Raw genomic sequence first — 10,898 nt, 5'->3', positions numbered from 1 at the left:
ATGAATCGCCCTCGTTATTATTCTGCATCTGCAGGTCAGCCAGCCACAACACAGTGCCAGCACAACGGTGACAACTGAATTATAACAATTTCTCAGCTTTCTTTGCAGCGCGGATATAATATTTATGGCACTATTAATGCACAGTGCTGTCAGGATATTTAAAAGGAGAGTAACTCACCTGTCCCTGTCACACACGCATGTCCTTCATGTTTCAGAAGTGTTAGGAGAATCCTTATCAATTTTTCTTTCTTAATAGTCTCTGCTGTGAAGCCCAAGTCAAAAATGGCAGGCTCCAGCACCAGAGGGCCTGATGGATCTTTCTGTGGAGACAGCCAGGATAAAACTTTCAGTTGTGCTGCTTACGAAAGTGACTTAGCCTTCAGGCCGTAGAGAACTGTAAGCACTTTTCCCCTTTATCTCCTGAGTTACGCAGAATTTAAGCTTCTACATATCTTTCTGTATTTGTCCCATAATGTTGCAGGACACCCGGTACTTGGCAAAACCAATACGTGGTGCAAAACTCACTCTGCTGAGTCAAAGAGACCAAATGATGCTGACAGACGTGCTGGGTTGGATGTCAGCTGTCTCCCCAGGGCCAGTCCTGGAGCTGGCATCAACACTGCAATTGTGTGCTCTGGCTACATTAGCAGAAATATGACTGATTGCCCTTGACCACAAGTGATTTGGAGCGTATTTGTGCTGTCAAGGGATGGGAAAACACAGACATTTAGCATGAAAGAATATGGCAACTCAACTTTTAGCTTCAACCACTTTTGAAATAAGACATAGACCTTGCTAACACAAAAAAACTCTTCACATTTATAACCAGATGTGCAAACCACTCCTATGGCCAGTGAAGATAAACCAGAAAAAAAAAGATTTTATTTTGCTAGTGTTGTTAAACTGCTTCAGAGACCAGAATAAATTCTAGCAGTGGATACATACTATATGGGACACACTAAATGCACCAGAACCAGACCATTTATCTGATTGATAAAGCTGGTGGAGTTTCTATTCACCCGAAAGCAAAAACTAAAACAGACCATAGGATTTAGAGCTTGGAAAAGCCTGCACCATAGCAACTAGGAGGAAACCAAACTCGCATGGGGACAACTATGTTGCTGCTGTTGAAATTAGGTGAGTTGCACCTTTGGTTCTCCTTGTCCCTGGACTCATCTAGCAAGTAATGTTGGAGATTGAAGTAGACATCTCTCAAACTTGTTTACTGGTCTTTTCCTGCATGAGGGTCCTGCAGCACTGCCAGCAGAGTTGGCTAATGCACACAAAAGCACTCCAGTCAGACCAAATCATTGCCTTGGAAATGGGACTGTTCTTCTAAGATACTTCTTGCAGACCACTTAGCTACCATCCCACCTGATTTTAAACAAAGGCAGCTCTTCCAAGTGATAAGATGAGGGGAAATGGCCTCAAGTTGCACCAGGGGAAGTTTAGGTTGGATATCAGGAGAAATTTCTTTACTGAAGGGACTGAGCAGCATTAGAATAGGCTGCCCAGAGAAGTGGTTGAGTCACCATCCCTGGAGGTCTTCAATAAATGTGTAGATGTAGAACTTAGTAGCATGGTTTAGTGGTGGACTTAGTACTAGATTAGAGGTTGGGCTAGATGATCTCAGAAGTCTTTACGAACATGAATGATTCTATGATTTTGCTCAAAGCTGATGAGGGACCATGGACGTGAACTGTTCTGAAGCAATATGGTGGGGCCTTACACTGTAGCTGGTGATAAGGACTTATACCTACAACTAAAAAGGTTGTGGTCTTGCAGTAACTTTGGGGAAAAAAAATGTTTGACCATTTATGACCATCACTGCCTTTCCAGCAGAAGTTTTGGTGTCTGGTGACCAGAAGTTTTGGTGTCTGGTGGGATTGTAAGTCATTTAGGTACTTCTGGATTGGTCTTAGACGTCTCCTGCACTTTCAGATGAAACTCCAGAAAAGAACTGAGAGAAAGCTGCAGAGGAAGGGAAGTGGATGTACAATTGGCCTTCCTCCTAATTTTTCACAAGAACTTGCTTTTATTTTTCTCCTTGAATAGCTGGTTATTGAATTTCTCTCACGTTTTTGCATTGACCTGGACAAAAACCAACCTCTATTATACTCACTAAAACAAATCTTGTCTCAGAGAGACACACATGCCAGTCGTGACGGACATTTCATGGCACAGCCTTTCACTACCCCCAGCCCAACTCTTTTAAAATGACAAACCTGCATTTAGGAAAAGGAAATTTACTGTGTTTTTTCTGTGCAGATGGTGGTAAGCGTGAGTTAGCATTTGTAAGCTTATAAGCACATATGGTTTTGTACATATCAATTAAGGCAGTTGGCTAATCACTCTAATATCGTTACTGATTCATCTGTATGCCTTCAAATAGGCATTTATGCTCAGCCTGCTGGTTTTTGTACGTATGGACTGGATTGTGCAATTCTTCTTGTCACCATTTGTAGTCAATAACATTTCCTTGGCACCAAAGGGATTAAAAGGGTACATTTCAGAGCTGTGTGGGCAAGTCGTTTGGCCCATGCCTTATGTATAAGGCATGCACATAAAATATTTGTGCGTGTGTGGTTTCTTTTTAAAGGCTCTGCTAGTCATGCCGTGGGCTGAGTGACAACAGCACTATGTCTGTGCACATGGGACATACATGCAGACTCATGTATGCGCTCATCCTGCTGTTTGTGAGCTTGCTGTGCACAGCCACCGCATCCTGACCCTCCCAGCCTCACCTCACAGCCCTGACTGGGCTTACCATCATACCTCCACCTCCAGCAGCCCTGGCAAAGCTAATCTCACCCCAACCTCTCTAGTGTCCATGCAGATACAATATACCCCCCAAACAAGAGCTTAAATACACTGCTGGCCAGGCTGTGGTCTCAGCATGGCACACCCCCCCCTTGCTTCACTGCCCATGCATAGCTCTGGGCTTGCACCCCTCCCTCCTCATGCCATTTCCCTTCCCGTTGCTGTATGGATCAAGTTTGTCTTGTGTCCAGACAATACCTGTGAGATCTGTACCCTCCAGAGGCAAGCCCAAGAGCTGGCAAGCCTTCCCCTCAAGGGCTATTGCTCTTCAATGCCCTTACATCCTCTTCAGATATGGGTAGGCTTACCAGTAACCTTGGGACAGATGGACAATTATTTCCTTTTGTTGTTGGGGAAGTTTGACTCACAGAAATGGGAATGAGGTTTTCATATGTCAGACAAATCATTGCAAATGGCATCTCTGTGCTTAAATCCACTTGATTATCAACAGCAGTTAACAACTGTAAACCTCTGGGAAACCCCAGCTCCCTTAAACCAGGTATCTTGATAAATGCTAAGCCACCTGAGTCTCTGTTTGGACTTTGGGAGGTATTTAGGATCAAAGAATCATGTGAGCTGTAGCTGTTAGGAGGCTTTAGGAACTGGATTGCTTTGGGGTGCCATGATGAAATAACATGGGTCCTCCCCTGGCAAAGGAAAATGGGACCGGGGGCGGCCTGACCTGCAAGGCCACCCATCGACCAGAAGAGGTCCACCCCTGCTCCATGGGGATTTTTTGTAGTTTTACTTTCAGGCTATGGACCATTTTCACAGTATGCAAACACTCTTTTTTTTTTTCTTTTTTCTTTTTTCTTTTTTTCTTTTTCACTTTTCAGGACTTCATGTCCACTTGTATTAATTTGCAAGTGAATGGTGCCACTCCAGAGCCTGGAAGAGAAGTATTTTGAAGAACATTGAATTATTATTACTTTTTTTTTTTTTTTTCATCTTTACCTCTGTCTTCAAATTGCTTTTAAACCTGAAGAGTTCCTTTTGTCTTTAAAATAAATAAATAAATAAACTGCTTTTCGTCCAAAATTTATTTCTGGTTTTGATGCTAAACAATACTTCCTATCTGGACAAAAACCTTAAGTTCCTGAAAGAAAGAAAACTAAAAAGGACATAAAATTTGTGACTGGTTTGCTCCCCCGGCTGTAGTCCTAAGGAAAATTTTTATGTAAGTTCTTCACAGGAGATTATTTATAGCCTTTTGCTAGCCACAGTGTTAAAGCTGCTACCAAGAGGTTGCAGGATGGTATTTTTAGCATCCTACCTAGAACCTGGCCGTGCGATTTCCTCATTTCATCATCCCTGAAGAACTACATAATGGAAACTGTGTTATAGCTATAGCAAAGTGAGGACGAAACTGATAGGTCTATGAATACTCAGCACGGAGCTCTGCTTTTGGGCAGTTGCATGAGGATTTTCTTGTCACCCAAGACATTCTAGATTTTCTTTTCTTCCTAGAGCGTTGGCAGTGTGACGGATGAATTTCCAGCTTTTCTCTCCTCCACCAGCACTCTTGTCTTTAGTCAGCCTCTCACTTAACTAGTTGGCCTACAGGGACCTGAATCCTGGTAGAGCTGCACATTGGTAGTTCCTGCTGGCATTAATTGAAACGGGAGGTGCAAAGTGCTTTGGAGACTGGGTCCAGTAAAAGACTTGGCCAGATTTCCATTTTCACATTTATAATTGCCCTGTGTACAAATTAGACTTAGCTAGCAAATGGGTATTTTCTTACGAAGTTTTTCAAAAATGTGAAGGGGAGGTGAGCAAAACTGTCCAGCAGAAAATGTTTTTTTGTTTGTTTGTTTTTGACAAAAACTCAAAATACTCCTCATGAGTGTAGGTTAGCTGCATCACACTGCCACTTTGGCTCTGCAACGTGACCATGCCTGCTGGGATGGATCATCGTGCCTCCGTGGGGGTGGCATGGGGCTCACCTGGCTGCGGCACCTCACGGAAGGGGTGCCTGGCTGGTGGCTTCGCTGATGCTGAAGCGTGGGAGCATGGGGAGACCAGGCTGTATACAACACCATAACAGCACTTCTAAATCAAAGCACCTTAGTTGTAGTCTGAAAGGATATTGTGCTCATTTATAAATTTTTGCAACCATAAATTAAAATCTCTGTGGAAATCAGACCTGGTGAAATATTTAATAGAAATTTAACTCAAGCTTTTCTTTTTTTTTTTTTCAATCAGAAAATTGATTTCATTTCAGCCCAGAGCAAATCTTGCTATCTTGATTAAGTGAGGCAGAGAATATTTGCCAGTTGCTCACATCTCTCATTTAGCTGTGTGCTTTTGGAGGGCAGAGGTTTCTTGCATGACATCTTTGCGCCCTGGCTACTTCGTGACAGAGGTCTGGACCCAGCTGAGGCTGCCTCGTCTATTTTTGCCAAGACCTCTAAGTGTCGTACTTTTCACTGGAGTTGAATGTTTTGAATAAGACATTTAAAAATCAGAGCCTTGCCAGCTCTCTAAGGACATCGGCTCCTGTTTTCCTCTCGTGTAAGTGTAGCTACTGAAACACGGGGCACTTCATCTCAAGTAAATGTCTGAGCCTCCTCTCCAGACAAGCAGTGATGGGCATCTCTTGGAGAGCTGCTGTTCTCGTCTGCTTTTAGGAGGGAATAATTGGAAGTGCTTATCTCTCTCTTCGTGGGCAAGAGGGAGAGCTTAATTTGTAGGTGGATGATGTCAGGTGAGATAAATCAGACCCTAACTGGTCTGAATTTTGAGCCTGTGTTTATTCTCCCTGTGGCCCTTCTTGAATTTTTGGGCCCAAGGGGTGGTTATATTACAGTAGGGTGGAGTGCATTTTTGTAGACAGATTAAAGGGGCCAAGAAATGTAAATGTATAATTAGCACGAATAGCTTAGCTTTCATCATCCCTGTAAAAGTTGCTTCTTCTTCAGTAGGTGCTGGTGCATTAACAGTATTGGCATTTCCAGACATCAAGAGTTGCAATCTTGAATTGGAACATTTTCTTGACAGAGAAATTTTTACAGAGCACTCACAGAAAAAGCACCTGCTTGCCTGAAACTGACCCTCACCCATGGTTTACTTTGAGCAAAATTAGTCAGTGGGACAAATTCTGCCATCAGGAGATGGAGAACAAGAGGGCGTGTGACTTCTATTTCAGATTCACTTTTAAAGGTTAGGCTCTCTGCATCTCATATGGTTATAAAATGGGTTTTTTTGGTGTGCTGGGGGATTTGCTCAGCCCTCAGGGTGCCCCCTGACTTGTTCCAACACTTTTCCATCACCATCTCCTGCCTGTCCTACACTTGCCCCATGGGATGGGGCAGCCAAGCAGCGGCTGAAGGCTGGGGAAGGGGTGCCCACCTGTCCACCCTGGGTCCGCAGCTCAACACCTCTCCACAGCTCTGTCCCTGCAGTCTGCACAGGGCAGCAGCCCCAGCCTGTTCTGCACAAAAACCCCATGTGCTCACCGGCACACGTCCGCTCCGTGTTTTTCCCCCAGTGCCAGCACGAAGGGCTGCTTTCCATCCCCATCATCCCTGAGGCCAGGCCGGTCCGTGAGGAAATGTGGCAACCAGCACTTTGTCTCTCTGTCATCGCCTGTCCTGCTGGGACTGCTCATGTATGGCAACTCTGCCCTTCTAAAATCCAGGCTCGCTTCAAAATGGCCATGAATTTTCATGAAAAGCCTTCAGAGATATACTGCATAATGACCCGATTTCATGGCTAATGTATATTTCATGTTAGGGTTGCTGTACCTTAAGTTTCCCCTCAAAACCTCTGAGCTTTGTTCTCATGGTTACCGACGTGTCCTCTGAATCCCTCAATAAAGTGCATTAGAGTGGTACCCACTGGAAATATTACAGCCAAACTTTAGGAGACCAGGCCATTATCATGCTCTGTTTTCACTGGCTCCCTCATTCTCCTCACAGGAAAAAAACTATTTCTTCAGAGCTGAAACCTGGCTCAGAGGATCTCTCTCAGAGACTGAATTCAATAAAAATTCACTGCAGACATTTCTGACTTAGAGAAATACAAAATAAAACAAAGCTTGGCAGGTTTGAATTTCTTGGGGGATGCGTTTATAAACTCAGAACTCTTTTGTCTTGGAAAATGAGTTCTTATGAAGAAATGGATCACTGATGTATATCTCTTTTATTAAAGAAAGAACCATAGAAATTAATGACAATACAGAGATAAATAGATTATATTTTAATTGTTTTTCTTTTCCTTTAGAAAATAGAAATTGTTCTGAAAAACAAAAGCAATGTTTATGGATTTTGCTGGATTTCAGTCTTGGAAAGTACACTTGCTGGTGACTCTGGCCTGCCAGAAGCCATATTGCTCACATAAATAATTTTGTCTCAAAAGCAATTTTTTCTTTCATAAACCTAATGGCTTCTGACTGATTAAAGATACATATTTTAAATCCTTATCAGGAGAAAGGTCAGTCATACAGTGATGTGATTTTATTTGTAGAGATTCCACTTAGTATAATGCCTGATGAAAGAAATTCAGTTTAACCTTTTGAATGACTTTGGGAGCCTGAAGAAATGTCATGATGCTGTTTCCTTTAGGCATTGTCATCTTCAGACTCTTTCATATCCCATCTCAGCTGCCTCATCTCTCTGTAACAGTTGCTCATAAGAAATATGCCTGCCTTCCTTCACAGTTTGTTGACATTAAAAGAAGAGAAAAGGAGAGAAAAGAGAAGAAAGACCTCTAAAAAGGTCTTGCTCCTGTTTATGTTCATGTTCTGTCCAACTTTGCTTATAACTCACCCACTTCTGCGCCTGCCCCGCTTGCGTGATGGCCACATATTTTTGGTACAGAGAGCATGCTTAACTCCAAGGAGAACAGCAGTACGAAGAACTGGCTTTCAAGAAAGCCTTACACTTATTCTCCAGGTACTTACACTCCTGATTGCCTGTGGCTTTTGATTCTTGCCATTTTAATAGGTCTATGTTCACGTTTTGTTCACTATAACAGGCTTACTACAGGTTGTGCCAATAGAGCAAATATCGCCTGAGGTGGAGTAGCCCCTCTCCTAGGCTTTGCTACAAATGGATTTTGTTGCAGCCACTAATCAAAGAGGCCTCCTCCTTTTTCCTGTTTCCTAAGATGTTTTCTTCATAGGTGAAGTCCTCATAGAAACTGCAGTGTTGTTTGCTGAAAGCCTCCAATTTTGTGTGAAAATATTTTGCTTACTGAAAGCATCCAGCTGAGCCAAGCATCCAACCTTTCAGCAGTGGAGCACAGGGGTATCAGCTGCCTTACTGCCCCTAAGCAAAGAAAACCAGATTATTGCTGCGTCCCCCCATGCCTCTGAAGCAGCTCCGGTGGCTTCAGCTGCTGTGAAAGCAGCCACTGAAGTGAGGTCTGTCGTCTCCCTTCTTATAGCTGTGATGCTATAGCTGTAATTTTTGTTGGTCATATATTGCTGGGAGACTGACTGAAATGCGACTCAAACCTTTGAGCACCTACGGGAGTAAACACCAGTGACTCCTGCCCAGCACTGCCCACAGCATTCCCCCGTAAAGCGGCTTCTCCCACACACCAGCAGTGGTCATACACTGCCTGGGGAGCAAAGCAAGAGGAGCACTGCCTGGTGGGTGGGAAGGCACCTTCACACTTGGGCTGTCAAAGGGAAAAGAGCATCAGCCTTTTGATTCTTGCTCCAGGTGCCTGATCCTTCCCCACCCAAGGAAGCTGTGGCCGTTCAGATTTTGGGAAAGGCTTCCTAGCCACCTGACCGAGCCTGACACCTCTCCTTACTCAGTCCCTTTTCCCTCCTCGTTTCCACTCCGGTGTTCAAAGAGCATAAAGTTTTGCGCCATGCAAAACTTGGTGACTACTTTTGTAGCCATTTCCTTCAAATACCCTAAGCACGAAATTGCATACTGCTCCTGCAGATGGGGGCCAAATGTTACTGCTGAAAGCATCGCTGACGTCTCTGCTGAATTTGGCCCAGAGACTTCCAAGAAAATGTAGTCTGCCTACTCCAAGCTACATTTAGCACAAGCCAGTCATTTGTGACTGTAGCTTATAAATACTCTCAACTACTGGCATACACAATGGGAAATATAATACATCTTATCTGAGGGCCAAGTGTTCGTTATTTATTGCGGTCATTATTCATTTCCATTGTAGCTCCTAATGGGGCTTTAACACTTGCTGGGCCATTAGCCCAGCTAAAGGTCCCAGATTTTCTTGGCATACCTATCATCTGTTTTCTCTGATGTGTGGTTCGTGGCTGGTGCGTACGCAAAGGGGAACTGGGCAGCACTAAAGAAAATTCACGCTTATTATTGTGTCTCACAGTTCATTATAATGTCATAGTTCGTTCATTTTTTTTCCGTTTTCTTCATTGAGTTTCTTGTAGCCAGATGAGGATCATTAGCTTCTGAAATGAAACATTCTAATTAAGCTGATCTGCGCTGTGCCTTCTAACTCTTCAGATAACATTGCCAAATTAGGAAGGCACAATCGCTTCTGTGTTTGTGTTTAATAAATATTTCAGCACTGCTTGATAAGGCTGACACTACTACATTAAGGACACTGGGAGCCATGTCCTACTGACTCACTGCACTGTGTCTTCCCTTCAGAGGGTGATGTGTGAGGCTGAATCATACCACACTAGCTGTGTGTGCATGGGATTGAGCAGGGAGACGGTTGGCATGATGGGCATGTCCCTTGTTAATCCGATGGAGAGAAAATGTGAGTGATAATTAATCATCTTCATTCATTACCTCCAAAAACAGCCTGTTCCATCCTCACCATGAAAGGAGAACTGCTGTGAGCTTAGCTCCTCTTCCTCTCTCTGAAAGTTCAAATGGTAAAGGAAATGCCTTTCAGCATGAGTGCAATGGGAAACTACTACAAACATATATATATTGTCCAGTGGCTGGACTGCTGTTAGCAGCTCATGTCTCCTTCGCTCTTAGCCAGGGCTTTGTGAGAACTCATTGGCTCCTCAGGTCTGCTGCTTCGTCTGTCCGAAGGACCGTGTGTGGAATAGGCACAGAGATTGAGATGGATAAAAAACAAAACAAAACCAAAAACAAACCAAAAAAAAGCCAAAACAAAAGAGTAGAAGAATATTTCCCATCTCTGTGGGCTTGCAAATAACTGTGCCAGAAGAAATGAGAGGTTGCAACAGAGCCGTGATGGAGCGGATGGGCTGAGCTTGAAATGCTTAAGGGTTGCTGCAGGCATGCCTGTAGGTGTGACTCTCTGACCTGCCTAATGCCTGGTTGTGCAGAACCACGTACAGCTGACAGACAGACATCCTGATCTTTTGGCACCTTTAGCTCTTTTTGCACAGTGATAGAGGGCTGGGAGAACATGATGATGGGGTCCAGGTCTGCACTTCCAAATGTAATGGGCATCAAAGGCTTGTTATATTGAGGGTGGCAGCCAAGTTGGAATTGGGTCATGGCCAAAACACAAATTGGACCAGAGCAATGGCCACAAGCTTGAAGGCACTAATGAAACACCAAAGTGTTCTCAAGCCCGAGTGCAGACATGACTGCCATCTCCTACCTGTCTACTAGGTCCAGGCCAGTCACTCATCTTTTTGGGCCATACAGTCACAGGACAGAAAGTGACTTCATAGACTATCATCAAATCCAGTCTTGTGCAATCACAAGCAGCTGCATCCCTTAAGTAATATGTCAAACTCCACCTTGAAATCAGACAGGTTTCTTTGCCATCTGTTCCAGAACCTGCAACTAGTTTAATTAGAAGAGAAAGTCTCAGGTTACTCAACACCACCATCACAATGATCATTTTGAACCTTTACTTAATCATCTCTCTGATTCTCCCCACAGAGTGGATGTTTCAGGTATCTTACTGCTGGCATTTCCACTCAAAACTTGTTTGTGGTGCAATAATGCAGGCGCAGTTTCTCATCAGTACTTGCAGTGATGGAGACCTGATTAAACCTCGCTTGAAAGTCAGGCCCTCAGGTCCTAATCCTCAAGCTGGCATGTACCAGGGGTGGAAGCTTGTTTACCTGCTCTCTGAAATGCCTCTTCACATTGGCATTCACTTAGTGTCTTCGTCACCCCAGCTCTGATTTTTTTCTCCCTTCA

The sequence above is a fragment of the Anser brachyrhynchus genome, assembly GCF_964034855.1.
Source record: "Anser brachyrhynchus genome assembly, chromosome: 3".
NCBI classification, from domain to species: domain Eukaryota; kingdom Metazoa; phylum Chordata; class Aves; order Anseriformes; family Anatidae; genus Anser; species Anser brachyrhynchus.
Note: the sequence above shows the minus strand (reverse complement) of the source record.